An 18,528-nucleotide genomic window follows, 5' to 3' on the forward strand; every position below is an offset into this window, starting at 1 on the left:
TAATTTCTAAATAGCAGAACCTGAAATAATGAATACAGAATTTTAAAGAAATTTAATCTAATGAATACTAACCTTTCTGCTTTGCTAAAAATCTTTCTGCTTTGCTGAAAAATCTGTCTACTCTGCTGCAGTTCTTGTCCAGCTGTCTGCTCTGCTGAAATTCTGCTGAAAATCTATCTACTCTGCTGCAATTCTTGACCGGCTGTGTCACCAAAACGGCCAAAACCACCCTGCCGAACTGAGTACAACCTAGGTACTCAGTCTCAGAAAGCTTTCAGTTGAAGCAATTTGATTTCCCCCATGCCCAAAAACATCAGTATAATCAAGACTCAAGTTTCCTTCATAACCGTACTACAGTATCCAATTTGTTCTCCTTCCCCCTCCAAATGATTTTTCCCTTCTCCTTTTATTTCCTCATCCACCGCCTTCTTTTCCTTCTTCGTGTCAATTTTATGGTTACGTGTAACTTTTATGAAATCGAATCTGATTTGATTTCATTGATTTTTATTTGAATACGTAGTTTGATTTAATAAGGTTTATTTATTTTATTATTTTATAAATTAATTATAAATTTATAATTTTAATTAATTTATATTATTATTTTATTTATAGCAGGTCATTACAGGAATGTAGTAGCCAAAGCACTAAAATTATCAAATGAAGCTCGAGGTAATTCAATGTACCATTTAGTTGTCATATCAGTGAGTGTACACTGGAAAGATGCAAACGCTTTGAATCATCATTAAAGGAGTTTGAAGAACACCACAAATGATAAGTCATTATGTGTGTGGATGGGTCTTCTCCAGGATTTCCATTGAATTTAGGAATATAAAAAGGCAACTTGGTATGAATGACCGACTAACAAGGAGAATGAGCAATGGGATCATTGGTGAGCCTGGTCAAATCCGAATATTTGAGAGTTGCTACGAATGGCAGCTGCCTATTAAGGTCCAGTGGAGGATATCCTAGATAACATGGGATAGCCTGAGCAACAGGTATCTATGTCTCGAGATAGGGAGTATTTTGATAGCCAGTATACACACAACCCGGTTGTCGAGCTCCAAGATAACCTTGCAAAGATTGAAATGGTTGAGTTTGGACTTTTTGACCCTAAGGCATTTGAGAAATACCTTGATATAGTGGATATTGTTACCCTATGGGATTTTGCATCATCCCAACATAAGTTGGATTCGGTTGTGGTTTTGCCTATGCCATACCATACACATTCTGACCCATTTGAGTTTGAGGAATGTTCTGCCCCAAATTGTTGTGATTGTAAGTTACCTTGAAGAGGCTAGGTATACATGGCTTGGGATGTGCCAGATACCAGCGGAATAGGTTGAGTTAAAGGTATAACCTGTAAAGGTTGGCTCACATTCATTTGAGTTTGAACAGGTTGAGATATGGGTTGTTGAACAGAAATCTGAGAGGTAGGTGGAACAGGTTGAGAGGCTAAAGATGAAGCCACAACTAAACCAGGTTGAATAGGCAAAGTAGGTTGCCAAACATTAGCATTCATTCCTGAATAGGGAGGAATCATTTGAGGTTGAGCACTAACTTGAGGAGATGGAAATGAACCTACAACAGGTTTTCCCCCTACCGAAAGAGGAGGATAATACAAAGGCAACTCCCACCCAAGAGGAGGGTTCCCAATAGGAGATGGATTAGGTTGTTGTAGATAACCATGTCCACTAACATAAGGGCCAGTCTGTTGCTGAACTATAGGTGTAGATGGAGGAAGAGGAGCAAATTGTGTAGCGCTCATTAAAGAAGTGCCAGACAGAATTCCATATGTAGATTTCATGGGAGAGGTCCATGGACTGGATGTTGCACCAGAGAAGGTACCAGACAAGGATTGGTAACCAGGTGGGACAGATGGGCCACCATATAAATGTGCCTCTAGTGTCATTACAAACATGGATGAGGTTTCAACTTGGGTTGTCTTAGCCATGGTAGAAGATACAGGCTAGGAAACCATAACAAATTCAGTCATGGTTATCTGTCCCAAAGAAGATTTCCAAGGGAAACTCAAAGGTGAGTTGAAAGGAAAAGAATCAGACAAAGGAGGCTGAAATGGAGTATGAGGAGATGGAAAAGGATAGTCCTGATAAAAATGATCCCTTTCTCGAATGGGATAGGAGGGTGAGGCCCTTCCGATGGAATCCCTTCGATACTCAAAAGACCAGGTGGAAGGGATTCACCGTCGGGTCCAAGATATATAGTTTGGGGTTGTGTTTGAGACAAAGGAAGAGAATGAGAAGGTCCTGAAGTAATAGGTGTAGATGGATTAGGTACCTCAGGTTGTATAACCTTAGGTTGAGTTGTCTTTGATTCAGGAAAGTCAAGTTCAATAACCTCAAGTAAAGAGATTTCATGTGCTTCAGTTTCGACTATGTCAGAGTCACCAACCAATGGAGAGGTAATCTCGGGCTCCGTACTCACAGGAAAAGATGATTCTGGTGGATCTATCTCAGATGGAGGACCATAAGTAATAGCTCGGGAAGTACCAGATTCGGTAGTCTGCATTTTATTATGATTCTGACGACGTCCAGGAGTTGTCTATGGTGGGAGAGGTGGCTTATTTTTCATTCTACACAAACGATGGGGTAAAGGGTTTTGTTCTTCCACGTTGGATTAATAAATTTTAACAATTAACACAAAAAATAAATAAAAGAGGGTAAACTAGGCATAAAGGTTTACCAAGCAACTGTGAACTACAATATACAACCTTGGAGAACCAAGGATTTACGTATAGTAGGCAATCACCCTGAATGTTGTGTTCGGTGTATCACAGTGTACAAGGCAACTAACTTGGTTACCTATGGCTAGGATAGCAACCTGGACTTCCAAAATATACTCGACGGTACATGGAAGTGCAGTTTGTGTTAGTGTTGTCTAATGCGTAACCATATGTTGAGAGCATTCCCATATACTTTTCATGTGTGGAGCGCCATCCAATATACCCGAAGATACGTGGAGAACAGTCTGATACACTTACATACGTGGACCGGGATATCACCACCGAAATGCAACGCTGGAAAAAAAACAACTCCTATGTTTATAGACATCAAAACACGTCTCTAGCCTGGACCTCTAGATGTTTGCGTTAATGTTAGAAATTCTCCTTAGGTTGATTTAGTAAATTTTAAAGTTTATCTTGAGTTAAGTTTCGGTTTTCAAGGCTCACCACGAATTTTACCTAAATATCCTAAAATGCAAACTAGCATGATAAAATGAAACTCTTTTGTTCAATGAAAAAATACATATATGGGAGGGAAGAGAACAAAGAATATGCAATATACAAGATGCGACAAACAATATTGTTAAGCAATTACTATAATGCAACTATTTCTAACTACAATTTTCAATCACAAAACCCTAGATACAATGCATGATGCATAAGATTTTTCTTTTCAATCCCGCTTAATTTTCATATGGAAACTAAGATAATCGCCTAATCACTGATAAAAAACACTTTTCAGAACGATGAATGAAACACAAATTCCTTCAAGCAATCAACGTACTAATGACCTAATGGCAAGAAGAAAGCAAAATCTAAACAAATTCTTATCAAAGGCACTCAAAACCAAAAGCAAACAAGATGAAGGCTTCTAAGAGAGTTAAACACACTCAAGGACACGAGGACCAACTGAAACCAAGTTAATCAGAGAGCAAAGCATGAAAAGGCAATTTTTTCCATGAAACAGGGAACGCAGGTGCAAAGAGGCAACCAGTGCTCTGCAACACAGGTACAAAGAAGGCCAGGGTTCTCTACAATGCTCTGTGAGCAAACCAAGGGGTGCGTTGATCAAGGAAAAGGGATTTTTCGACACAAAAAAACAAATTCAGCTCAATGAAAGGTCTTCCTAGGGTAAATTCAGACTGAGTGAGAAAATAGGGGTCTATTCAGGAGGTGCAACAAGGATATATTCAAGGAAACCACTAAGGAAATGAATATATCCCTAGAATGGTCGCCAATTTGTTATATAGAATCTACGACTGTGGATAGAAGTATCTTCTCTAAACCTAGTGGCCTGGTCTAGAACAACAAAAACCAAAGACTTAAAGCTCCCCTTAAAGGAATTGGAAAATGGAAAGATGCTTACTTTTGATCCGTTGCAAGCTCTTCTCTCCCCTTGGCTTGTTAGCTCCAACCGTAGCTCTGATTTCTATAATTAGAACCTGCACAAAAAAACAACACAAGCTAAAGATCTACAACAACTATGTAGCATTATACAATCACTCTATTCAATGGATTAGCATAGCATTGAAATATATGAATGTAAACATAACATAACACATATAGGAAAACGGTAGACTCTTTGTATTAATATGAAAGGGAGAGAGTTTACAATCAAAAGTGGAAGTTGATCTTGTAGAGATCCCTCCAAGTTTACTTGTCCTTCCTTGGCATAATGTACACCTCAAAGCCACCCTAATGCATGGGAATGATAACTCTCTTATGACCAAATTAGTAGCATAAGGGTATGATTAGTCTCCAAAATCCAACCTCTAGCTTGTGGATGGCAGTAAATATATAGGAGAGGATGGTAGTTTAGGAATTCTTATCCATTTACCAATCTAGGCTTGAGATCCACTCTTGATGGGAGGATGAGCTCAAGGGATAAGAGGTGAAATCTCCAAGGTAGGGTGAGATAGGATTCAAAGTTCTTATCCAAGGTAAATGGTTGTAACAACTCTTGGAAGCTTATGGAAGAGGAAGCTTCGGGATTCTTTTTATTTTTCCCGAATTTTTAGAATTAGCGCACCCCTAGCAATGGACAACTTACTCTGATCAAAGCATGTGCAGAACTGAGCAACTTGTTTTAAACGCAGATCCCTAAACGGACAGGGCACGCTGGGCCTTAAAAGCACTAGAATGAAGCAATCAAGGTCACAGACTCGGGGATTTGAGAGAGTCGTGCTTAGGGATTTGTGTAGGGATGATGACAAGGTGTTCATGGATGTTGATGGATCCAATTTGTAGGCCTATTAACCAAATGTGACAAAATGACCTATAACATTAATCATAACAATGTGCATGATTCCTCCACTTGCTCTATCTCTTGTGATGGCCAAAAAGACAGATTTGACCACTAGAATTTTGAACACCTCTTCAACATTTTTGTGAAGCCAATAGAATCGAGGATCTTGTTTGTAGTTATCTTGCAAAAAAATTCAAAACTAAAAGACCATTATGTCAAATAACTTGAGGATGAAACACAAAAGTTCTATCTTTAGCAATACATTTTAATAAAAATATTTCATCCGTTTTCAGAATCTCATACCCTTGAATCACACATTGTAATGATAACCAAATTGGCAATCTCGATAACAAGGTCATGATTGAACTTTGGAAAAATCCCCCTTTCGATCAATACATTTGATATTAAAACTAAAAAGGAAGTAAAACATGTTCCTTGGAGATTTTTGGTGTGATCATGCAGGAAGTTCATTTGAGCTGCCTCCAACAATATCATATTCAATCATAAAATGAAGTGCAAACAAAACATTGCTTTCATAGTTAGTGAAGCACTTTGAATCCTATCCATCAATTGTAGTTCCCCTTTTTATCATCTACAATAATGTCACAGCAGATAATAGTGCAACTTGTGTCCTCTGTGTAAGTTTATCATATTGCATGTTTTTCTTTGGACGGGTACCAGAGGTTCCTATGACCTTCACCTGAGCTTTGGCATTTGTTATGAGAAATGACTTAGCATTCTAGAGTTAGCACACTTGCTTAGCACTCTCAATAATACTTGACATTGTTACTTCGAGGGAAGATTACTAAAATGCATAATGTCATTATCTTCCTCATTTATGAAACACTTGAAATGCCTTCTTAATACCTATTGAATGAAGTTCACTTGGTTGTGATGCTTGGCTCTTGGCTTGTTAGTTGGCGGACCTGAAGATTGGGCCTCAAGCCCAGTGATTTTTGTAAAAAAAACACAATGAACCTGCATATTAACTCGAGAGCAAAAAAAGACTTTAAAACCCCAAAAAAAAATTGATCGAATTATAAAAAAATTGCAAGTGATAACATCGGCTCCAATGGGGATGCCATCCTCCCTACTAGGTAGCCCATAGACCAAGTGCCTGATCCATTGGGTTGTTACCAAATTCTTTTTGCAACCTGTAACTGTGACCTGATCTGAAAATACTACAACTGAAAACTGAAATATCCACAAACTGAAAGCCATACTGTATGAAGGTTGAAAATTGAAACCTAAAACCATGTATTCAATTGTTCAAAAATCACTTATATACAAACTAAACTGAAAACCTATGAAAGCTAAAACCAAACTTCTCACTGACAATTTTGTTGTAAACTGAAAGTGAAATCCTTTATACAAAGTTCAAACTAGAAGTTGATTCTGCAACTCACACTGAAATCATGGAAACTGAAAACCTGAAATGTTAAAATATGCTCACTCTTATGAGCTTATTCAAGAACAAACTATTCTACTATAAGCCGATGAAAATAACTGCAATATTAAGTGATTTCAAAAACCTAATGCAACCATGTAAATAAATGGTTACTTAACTAGTTTATGCTTTCACTCTCCTAAAAAAAAAAGAAAAAAATGAAAGATGGCAATTCAAACTCCAGCTGAAACTGATACTCATAGTCCATGAACACCACAAAATCCACCTTCACTGCTGAATGCAACATACTTGTAAAAGTGTCTGTGAAAGTATCAAAAAATACCTCTTCCTGATGAGCAAAAAGAAAATGGCATTTTTCATTTAAAATAGATGTTGTTTTTTGTTCTATTTCCTTAAACTCAAGATCATATTTAAACAAAGAAACAACAATCCGCTCAATATTCTCATTATCCACATCAGGGAAAAACTCTGTACATTCTTGAAAATTTTCAAATGGAACTGCCACATTACATGTATCAAGAATATCAAAAATTAACCCTTCATACAACTCAACGAGAATGTCATATTGGCTTTCAAAAATTTCAGAATTTATCAATTCAAGAGGTGTAAGATTTCGAATAGCATCTTCATTTTCAAAGAGATCTAAAACAACCTGCTCTTCTTCATTGACTAATTCAAAGGTAAATAAACTCCAGAAAATACTGATTGACTATCCATATCTTCATCCTGATTTCTTAAAATTTCTGAAGATTGTTGGATCTCTTCATTATTCTCAAGGGATAAAGTATGAATTTGAATATTATGATCCTGATTTTCTTCATTTTCAGTCAAGGGAGGCACTAAATTCTGCTACAAATCTTCCTGAATATCATGACAATTATCCTCTAATATATTGTTCTGCTGTTGAAAATAATCTTCATAAATTCTTTAATTTCTCCATCCATTAATTCTTCATCACCATATTCATTTTCAATGTGTTGAAATTTGTTTTCAAAACTTTCACAATAGTTCCCAAAAAGTGATAAAGATTGGTAACATTCCCTATAATTCTCATAAAAAATTGTATGAAAATATTTAAGAGAATATAAGCTAGCAGGTGGCAAATTTTCATTCCATTATCTTGCCTTTTCTTCCAAAGAAACCATGAACATTTTCATTAGATAATATTCATGCAACTCAACCCTTTTCTTATGTATATGCAAATGAAATTTGATCAGATGCAAAACGACATCGTCTCCTTTTTATCTTTAAATTTTGGCAGATATGTTTTCCAATCTATACGAGGCAATTGATTTGGAAAACCAGGAATATGTGACCGATTCATAGGAGCTTACCTTTCAAATCTGCAAGATTCTATGGAATCCATCTTCGGACAGTGGAGTCACCAAGAAATTCTTTATGCTACTCATTCTCCGGACAGTGGAGTCGCCAAGGAATTCTGAGCTCTGGAGTATTTGACAGCGGAGTCGCCAGGTTTAAGATAGACAACCACCATTGTGTCTGACTTTTGTTCGCCATCAGAAATCAGATAGAAATCATTTTTGCTCCTCTGAGATAATTTACTTGAAGTCTTTGCCTGCATGACAATGGTCGCGCCAAAATGTTATCACTCCGTAATTTTCCTGGCTATGAAAGGAAAAACCAAAGGTAACATTGAACCAATCTTTTAGATTGGAAGCTAGCCGTTCCAAACCAGATAGGGCTCTCTCTACAATTCAGTTATCCAATGTCACTTCAACAGCTAGTTGTGTGCCCAGATTAGTGGCCAGATATTTGGTAGGGTAAAGGTTTTACAAAGTGGTTGTACAAAGAGAAAATCTAATGGGCAATGGAGTCAAAGGTTGAATATAAATCAAAGGGTTTCCAAGATCCTGGTTGATGAACCCAAAACTTACAAAGGTGAGATAAACAATATTTCCTTAGACCATTAGTTCATCAGAGTATGGTGGTAGAATTAAGAAAACGGTCCATCAAACAAAGCACCAAAAGATGAATTATGTATTGACTTTAGAGAGACAGAGTGAAAATATTTGAATCTAATGAAGGACAGAGCATTTCATGAATTCTTAACTTGTAAACGTTCATTCAAATATGAAGAAATAACAGTAGTGAAAAGCACAGAAGGAAAACGTGCACTAAGGAAAATGACTAGAAAATATTGTCACATGAATCTTTGGGTAAAATGCCCAAGTACTTCTGCCTTGGAAACTTTGATCTATATTAAAAACATCTCATGTACATACAAAGGTTTTTTCTCTCCAAACCAAACCCCTCTTTCATTACAAATGATGAAATATATAGCAAATACAATCTGCTAGCCGTTGCTAGCTTTTAGGAGTAAAATCATATTATTCAATCTAAATTTAACAACAAATTAAAAGCAATCTTCTAATTTGTTGCAAAATTTCAGCATCTAAGTCTAAAAATAAAAACAAATTGTTGCAAAAGAATTCAAATTGCTGGAAATTTGAAGTTGAGTTTCCTTGAAATTTGGGATATGCATATTTGGTTGCCAGGTATTAAGAACTAACTGCTTTTGATCACTCGATATGTTCAATTGCTGATATGTGGGGCTTGGAGTTATCTTACCATGTACCCTATTATCTGTATAATTTTCCTAGAATCCTGGAATGGATCCTTATAATGCTGCCAAATTTTTTTGGGTAATATGCTGCCAAAACTCTGATTTTTTAAACATTGCCACTTCATTTTGTTAGAAAATCAGAAAGGAAGAAATATTTTCTTATATAGATAATTACTTGTGATTCTTTTATCTTTATGTTCTTCTTTATCTTTTAGTTCATCAATCAATTACCAAAATAATAACACAAGGACAATAGATGTAGGCGGACAGCCAAGGCAAAACACCTATCCAGGGGAAAACCCAGTCAACAATTCTTCCTTCAATAGTTTCTCGAGATAATCCAAGACTCTAGACCCAAACAGAGATTCCCTCCACACCAAGTCAGCCCTCAATCCTTCTTGCAAATGACAACCCTTCACAAGCAACTTCGACCTGGCAGCATCAACAACAACTTCAACCCAGTAGCAGCTTCGACCCAGCAAATGTAGCAGTAGCAGCTTCAACAAAACTTGGAAGACTTCGATCTCCCTTGATACACCTTGGAATTGAGTGAGACTTGTCCCAAAATTTCGATCTTGAGGCCCTCTATCTTCCTCCAGAAACTCACACTCCTTTCCAACTTCTTTTCCAGCCCTTAAACAATTTCGCACTTCCCAGCTTCCAGCTTCAAAGATCGAACTATGTGAGAGAGAATGAGATGCTCCAAATGAATTCGAACTCCTTGTATTTATAGCCCTTCTGTGAGGTCGAATTACTTGTCTTGAGGCTGACTTGATCTTCTTGAGGCCGACTTGGAGTGGAGTAGAATAAATTAATTCTTGACTCAAAAATATTTCTTTTTACATGAACTGAAAGCCCAAGAAGGGTCTCTTCACATGTACAATGACTCTAATGACTCAAAATAAATCCTAGAAGTCCTCAATGGAGACTTTGACCTAAAACATGATGACCCAAGCATGAAACCCATGCTTTAATAAGTCATAATATAAATAATAAAAATATTTCAACACTCCCTCTTAACTAGGGAGGTATTCATCAGTATAAAAAAGATCTCAGAACACATGAACCATGAAGAACTTTAGGCATCATAATGCCATGGACTAGCTTCCTGACCAAGGAAATCTATCCAAGGTCCTCTAACAGTTTAAGCACCACAATGCCATGCACTATATTCCTAACCAGGGAAATCTATCCAAGTGGGACTAAGATGGACTAAAGCTTTCAGCCTCTCTAAGTACCACCAGGATTACTTACTAACCATCAACCCCGGGATCTAGGTGTGTATATCAGGTCAGAGCTCCATGACCAACGCCACCCTCCCTACTTCAGGAACTAGACATTAACACAAAGTGTCGACCAGATGCCCTCCCAAGAAATGTCTCACGCAAAGCCTCAACTTTCTCAATTATTTCAATCGGAAACAAATCCTTCCCGATCAAACAAATCTCTCAAATCAAACTAATCGACAACACTTAAGCATGTGAAAACATTATATCAAACTTTCGAGAGATTTACCTGTACAAACACAACCCCAATCAGTAACAAAATTTCAAATGTACATAAACAAATACAAATCTCTGGGGTCTTCTAAACAACTTGATGTTGCTTCTCAACATTTCATAGTAGGACTTAGAGATTTTTCAATGAATCTTTGACAAAAGATTACTCAACCATGAAGCATCCTTTCCTACTTATCATGTAGCAACATATGCCATAATGCCACAAATCAATCCAGATTTTCTTATCTCAGCAGCTCTTCAAAATACTTCACCAATTTTCTTCTTACTTATGGCCTTCACTAAAACTTACGACTATTAGTCATGGTCTAGTGCATGACACATGAAGTAGAGAACCATATTTGTCACTTCCTCTTAATCAGAGAGAATCTAATCATGGCTTATACAAGGAATATTCTCAACCATCCTTTTATCCTAGGGAGATTCTTTTCATCCATGTTCCTTCTTAATCTAGGAAGATTTCTTTCATTCAAGCTCCCTCTTAACCTAGGTAGATTTATTTCATTCAAGCTCCCTCTTAACCTAAGGATATTTCTTTCATTAAATCTCCCTCTTAACCTAGGGAGATTTCATTCAGGCTTCCTCTTCATATAGGGAGCTTTACTTATTTTCTACGACATCGGAGAATCTTTCATGGCTTCCATCCTTCTCATCATCATTAATCACATCATGCTTATCACATCAACTTTACCTTACGAACATCTTCACTATCTTGAAGATCAAGTACCTGCACAACTTAGCAAGTACAACCAAATCTATAGAAGCATGAATTTAACCATATCAAAATCATGGAAACTTTCAACGTTATATATATATATATATATATATATATATATATATATATATATATATATCAGATGTCCAAACTTAATTACAAACAAGAGACACATACTTTTCAAATTCTTGCTAGGGAATTGTGTCATAAACCCTAGACTACTTCATCAAGACTTCGAACAACTTTCATTACATCTAGGGTTTTAATGTTTCTTCCAAAGGTATGACATACCCTACTACAACATATAGCAAACCCTAGAAACAATTCAAACAAATATAGATCTACAATGTATCTAACAACTTTCAGAATTCGCCCATGGGGCTTTGGATTGACGGTGAATGGGCGTATTGTTAAGGCACTCCTTGCGATAGGTCACTGGTTCAAAGCCCCCGTGGGTGCTTAGATAGTATTATATAGAGAAAAAAAACAACTTTCAGAATTCATATGTTAGACTTTCTACTAGGATTTCATACAAACCCTAGATTTCATGAGCTTTTAACAACCAAAACCAATTATAGCTCAATTCAGAGTAACAACATGACTAACTTCCACTAGGGTTTGTTGCAAACCTTGGATTTTCTCAAACAATCAAACATCAACCATAACTAGAACTCAGATTTCAAGAATCTTACACAAATCTCAAATTATCACATTGTCATCATACATCAGAGATTTTCACTTCTACTAAGGTTTAACTCCAAAACCCTAGAATTCACAAATACTATCATCCTAGAGAAACAAACTTCGACTAGGGCTTATTTCCAAACCTTAGGACTCATGACCATCAACAATTAGGTCAACTCATATATCTAGGGTTCCATCACCATGCACAAGCATATCACAACATGTGTTAGTCAAACCCAACTACACAAATATCAATAAGAGTCAAACTTGATTAGACTAGGGTTTGACCGAATAAACACACACACACCAAGGATTTCATTTCTAGGATATTATAAGGGTCTTGCTTACACACCCTACCTAATGATCTAGGGCTTTAATACAAGACATAGCAAACTCTAAATTACCAATACTTCAAAGGTTCAGGATTTCAGAGATTACCATCCAACCCTAACAAGTTAGGGTTTCCATAACCATACCAAAACCCCAAAAAAGAAATCATCAAAACATCAGTCAATTACTTTAAACTTCATAAAAACATCAGACGTTTTCTTTCAACAATAACCCTAAGCAGATTAAGGTTTCATACATGGTCATTGACATACCCTTAAGTTAGGGTTTTCACAATGAACCTTTCTAGGTTCTTATAAGAGCAATCAAAGATACGAGGAGGGTTGATTCCTAATGATGAATCACCCAATGAAGAATCTTTTAAGATTCAGGAAAGCTAGGCACAAAGATGTTAGTAATAGCTTATCAATAATGAATATGGAGAGCAAAACTTGTAATTCAAAATATACCTCAAAACCTTGTACTTCCAATGTTTTGTGAGACCTTCTTCCTCGAGTCTTTAACAAGTTTTCCTAAACAAGGAAAATAAGAGGAGAAATGTGATTAGTATTTTATGCAAACAAAACCAGATAAGTAAGGAAGATTAGAAATGAAAATGGTAATAGGATACTTATCTTTGGAGGTTAGTGAGGGCTCCCTCCAAGCTTGAGGGATACCTATAACCTTAAGTACAGAGAAAAATGTTTTTCCAAAATATGTTAAACCTAAAATCTAGAAAACAAAAGAAATAACTAAAGCTAGTGTAAGTCCCTTATATCCAATTCTTCGGGCTTAGTCTTCTTTGGAGATCCTTCTTCAGCTACGTTGGCTTGATCCATGTTTCTCTTCTTGTTCTTCGAATTGTCGGGGCAGTCACTTCTATAGTGACCCACCTTATGGCATTGGTACATTCTATCTTGGACATATCAACCTTCTTTCTTGGCCCTCTTGACTTCTTGGAGTGTCATTTCTTGTGAGAGGTAGAGTAAGCATTTGACACAATTCTTTCTCCATTGTTGGATACTAATGAGATTCTTATTTCTTCTTGGATGCAAACATTCCATAATTGTTCAAAGGTAGGAGCTTCTTTCCAACTATTGAGACCTAAAGCAAAAGAACTCCAAGTATGCGGTAGTCCGAATAGTGCAGTGATTACTAGTGCCTTCTCTGGTACTATTTCATCTATGGCTTGCAGTTCATCTCTAATCCTTGATATCCTTACAAATAAGGAAGCGACAATATCTTCCTTTGTCATCTTTGCAGTCCTTAACTCATTCTTCAAGCTTGCTACTTGACCTATATTTTTGATAGTGAATAATTTTGTCAATGCATCATACATTTCTTGAGCATGAGCTATATTGGAAATGTATGGGACAAGATTGTACCTAATGCTTTCTACCATCAGAGTCATAGCCAATATTTCCAATTCCCTACACTTCACCTTGTCTGCATCACTGGATTCTTCGATAGGTTTCTTTTATCTTCCCTTTGACCACATCTAAGAGTTCTTTTCAAGAATGAGGTCAATTCTCTTTTTCCAAGATCTATAGTTTGATCCTCCTTCCAACTTGTTCTCACTCTTTAATGTGTTAGACATTGTCCTCGAAGTTTAAGATCTCCTTATATGATGCCTAGATCAATCCTTTAGATTCCTTCTAGTAGATATTCAAGACTACCTTTTGCCTCCTTCACCTTCGCTCTAATAGCATGTTAGAAAATCAAAAAGGCGGAAATATTTTCTTATATAGATAATTTCTTGTGATTCTTTTATCTTTATGTTCTTCTTTATCTTTTAGTTCATCAAGAAATTACCAAAACAATAACACAAGGACAATAGATGTAGGCGGACAGGCAGGGAAACACCCCTATCTAGGGGAAAACCCAGTCAACAATTCTTCCTTCAATAGTTTCTCGAGATAATCCAAGACTATAGACCCAGACAGAGATTCCCTCCACACCAAGTCAGTACTCAATCCTTCTTGCAAATTACAATCCTTCATAAGCAACTTCGACCTGGCAGCATCAGCAGCAACTTCAACCCAGTAGCAGCTTCGACCCAGCAGATGTAGCAGCAACAACTTCAACAAAACTTGGAAGACTTCGATCTTCCTTGATACACCTTAGAATTGAATGATACATGTCCCAATTTTTCGATCTTGAGACCCTCTGTATTCCTCCAGAAACTCAGACTCCTTTCCAGCTTCTTTTCCAGCCCTTAAACAATTCGCACTTCCCAACTTCTAGCTTCAAAGATCGAACTATGTGAGAGAGAATGATGTGCTCCAAATGAATTTGAACTCCTTGTATTTATAGCCCTTTTGTGAGGTCGAATTACTTGTCTTGAGGCCAACACGGTGTGGAGTAGAATAAATTCATTTTTGACTCAAGAATAATTCGTTTTACATGAACCAAAAGCACAAGAAGGGTCCCTTTAAATGTACAATGACTCTAATGACTCATTTATAAATCCTAGAAGTCCTCAATGGGGACTTTGACCTAAAACATGGTGACCCAATCATGAAACTCATGCTTTAATAAGTCATAATAATAATAATAATAATATTTTCTTCATTCTTTTGATAAGTACATCTCAAACACATTTATGAAGGCCAAACCTAGTTACAAATTTCAACACATTTGGCAGTGCTTCTCCATCTCGTTTTACTTCAAATTTTTGCTGCCTCCGCTAGAATGTATATATTGTTAGATCTGCTATGAAAAAATCACAACTTCATTCCTTTCAAGAGATATGACTAATGAATTTGTGAGGACTTCCCATTATTAGCTCTGATTAGAATTCCAAATGAATCGACCCTTCAATGATGATAGACCTGGATAAGTCAAATTAGAATTCCAAATGAATCAACCCTTCAATGATGATAGACCTGCATATGACTTATCCAACCATTGTTTACTTGATATAAATTGTAATGACAGCCATAATTATTGTGTTCACAAGTCAAGCATTCAGTATCTGCAATCAAATATACAGAATAGAAACTAACACTAAACTGTCCACTCGTGCTAACATTAGCACCAGTTGTAAGAACTTCCATAAACTCTCTGGTTCCAGATTTAGCAATGGTTCCATTTGAATCAATCGTGAAGCCCCAAAACATTAGAGGAACGGGACGTATGTTTTGGAAATCCGTCTGTCACGTGACCTATGTGTATAGCCTTTAGAAAACCAGCAATATCTCTCAAACTATTCTCAATTCCATAGAAATTCTCACCGGTCACCTAATTGATGTCTTTCTTCACAAAACCCATGTTCTAGATTTTGCAATTTCGCTTCGTTTTCCTGGAATCTGAGCCCCAAATCTGATGCCTGGAAATTGCATGTTTTCTTGTCTTCAACATTTTTCAATTATCATGGAACTGAAACTTAGTGTTCTTTGGCATTTTTCAATTTATTAATACTGTTTTCCGCGACTCTTAACATGTTATATTAGCACTTCCTCGTGGCATTCACTTATGAGTCCATCAGTTTGACACAGTTGGCACCCATACACTCAGGTGCTCTCAATTTTATTGTCAATTCTTGGGGTTTTTAAACTGCCACTAAGAAGCGTTTATTCCCTTGTCAACCCTTTCAAAGTTAATCATAACAGTGCGCTTGATTCCTCCACTTCTATCTCTTGCAATGGCCAAAAAGACATTTTTGACCACTAGAATTTTGAGCACTTCTTTAACATTTTTGTGAAGCCAATAGAATCGAGGATCTTGTTTGCAGTTATCTTACAGAAAGTTCAAAACTGAAAGGCCATTATGTCAGATAATTTGAGGATGAAACACAACAGTTCTATCTTTAGCAATACATTTGAATAAAAATATTTCATTTGTTTTCATAAGCTCATAGCCTTGAATCACTCATTGTAATGATAACTAAATTGGCAATCTGGATAACAGGGTCATGATTAAACTCTGGAAAAATCCCGCCTATCGATCAACACATTCGATATTAAAACTAAGAAGGAAGTAAAACATGTTAGAGATTTTTGGTGTGATCATGGAGGAAGTTCAACTGAGCTGCCACCAACACTATCATATTCAATCATAAAATGAAGTGCAAACAGAACATTGCTTTCATAGGTAGTGAAGCACTTTGAAGTGCATCCATTGTAGTTCCCCTTTTTACCATCTACAATAATGTCAGCAGATAATAGTGCAACTTACGTCCTTTGTGTAATTATATCATATTGCATGTCTTTCTTTGGACTGGTGCCAGAGGTTCTTATGACCTTCACCTAAGCTTTGGCATTTTTTATGAGTAAGGACTTAGCATTCTAGAGTGAGCAAACTTGCTTAGCACTCTCAATAACACTTGATATTGTTACTTTGAGGGCAGATTACTGAAATTCATAATGTCATTATCTTCTTCATTTATGAAATGCTTGAAATGCCTTCATAATACCTATTGAATGAAGTGGACTTAGTTGTGATCCTTGGTTTGTGGCTTTGTAGTTGGCGTTCCTAAAGATTGGGCCTCAAGCCCAATATTTTTTGTAAAACAGAACAATGAGCCTGCAAATTAACCCAAGAGCACAAAAAGTCTTTAAAACAACAACAACAACAAAAAGCTCAAAATCTCAACTTTTTTACAAAAAAGGATAAAACATTTGCAGGTGAGAACACTAAAATAGGTCGAAGCCCTGCCTAAAGAAGGAAGTCATCCCTTTTCTCTATTCTAAGATGATTCAAGTGATTAGCTCTGACTCACAAGCAGATTCATGATTACGCAAAGAATCATTCAATTCATGACACGTTGAGACAAAGGGTTTATGAGTTTTTATTCGCTGGTAAACCTCGAAGTCAGGGGAAGGTAAATTGTGCCCCTGTACAGCATCTGAGGTCATGCAAAGTTTTGTTCCAGCCATATTGAGGTCCTCTAAGGAAGTCCACAAGCACTGAAGCGAAATTGACAAGTTCTTCAATGAAGCCGCATTCAGACAAAGAAAACTAGTAGTCCTACGCTAGCTAAGAATGGTTCTTCCAGAGCTACGGACTAGTTAGAATAGCTCGGGTCTGATACAGTAGTTTAATTTGTTGAATTAGAAGGCGTATTAAACTATATTGAACATTGTTAAATTTAGATTATATTGTCATTGTGGATTTGTTACAACAGTGTGTTGGGTGTTTAAACAATATTGTTGGAAACCCTAGGAAAATTTAGGGAAAAAATTCTCAATTTACCGCACTTCTGCAATCTATTTTTCTAGCCCAATCTACATCAAAAAAACCATGTATTCCGAACACTGTGTCCAATATTGGTTTTCCTTGGTAGCACAATCCATAGCCAGTGGTACCACACAAATACCTAAAAGCACTATTTACTATTATCCAATTCTACTTTCCTGGTTTTGACATATACCTACTCAATACTTCCACTACATGTGTAATTTATGGTTTAGCACAAGCCATTGCATATGTCAAGCTTCCAATTGCATTGGCATATGGAACATGAAGCATGTCCTCTTCTCTTCCTCTTCTTGTGTCTTGGGACACTGATTTGCAGATAATTTTACACCCACGGGAGTAGGAACCTTCACCAATTTATATTCTTAAATATTAAACATACTTCCTTTGACTTAACTAGAGTTTCATGTTTTCGTGATCTCTTCTAAATTACATTCCTAAGATGAAATTCAGAGCATTGAGATCGTTCATGTTAAATTTAGAGGACAATTGAGTTTTCACTTCTTGAATGATTTCCCTATCATTTCCAATCAACAAAAATATCATCCACATATAAGACCAAATAAATAATGTGATCACCAACTAATTTGAAATACACATAGTGATCCACTTTGATCCTTTTGAAGCCAAGTTCCAATTTATAAGTATTAAGTTTTTGACACATCCTTGGTGATTGCTTTAACCCATACAAGGACTTTTTCAACTTTCATACTAATTATTTCTTTGCAAAGCCATCTAGCTACTTCATGTAGATTTATTCTTCTAAATCCCCTTGTAGGAATGTTTTCTTCACATCCATTTGTTCTACTTCAAAATCAAAGGTAGTAGCAACAGAGAAAAGAAATCTAATAGAAGTTAACTTGGCAACAGGAAACAAGATAAAAAAATATCACCAAATTTAATCCCATCTATGTAGAAATAACCTTTTGCTACTAAAGCCTTGTATTTATCCACTTTTCCCTACATTCAAATTCTTCTTAAACACCCATTTGTTTTCATTGGGCTTTCTTCCAGCTGACAACTCCATTAGATCCCAAGCCTCATTCTTGTCCAAAGTTTCAATTTCTTTAACCATGGGCTTTTTCCAAAGCTTTCCATCCTCTGAATCTATT

The 18,528-nt window shown here is 36.4% G+C and overlaps 1 pseudogene; it reads left to right on the forward strand.

The window, feature by feature from the left end:
• The first annotated feature begins 2,073 nt into the window (after positions 1–2,073).
• The window catches only part of LOC149229714 (NADH dehydrogenase [ubiquinone] 1 alpha subcomplex subunit 9, mitochondrial pseudogene), a 103,073-nt pseudogene continuing 86,618 nt past the window's right edge, over positions 2,074–18,528 (forward strand).

This window comes from Pinus tabuliformis, chromosome J, assembly GCF_031772625.1.
Source record: "Pinus tabuliformis cultivar Carrire ecotype Pingquan chromosome J, CPIR1, whole genome shotgun sequence".
Lineage (NCBI taxonomy): Eukaryota > Viridiplantae > Streptophyta > Pinopsida > Pinales > Pinaceae > Pinus > Pinus tabuliformis.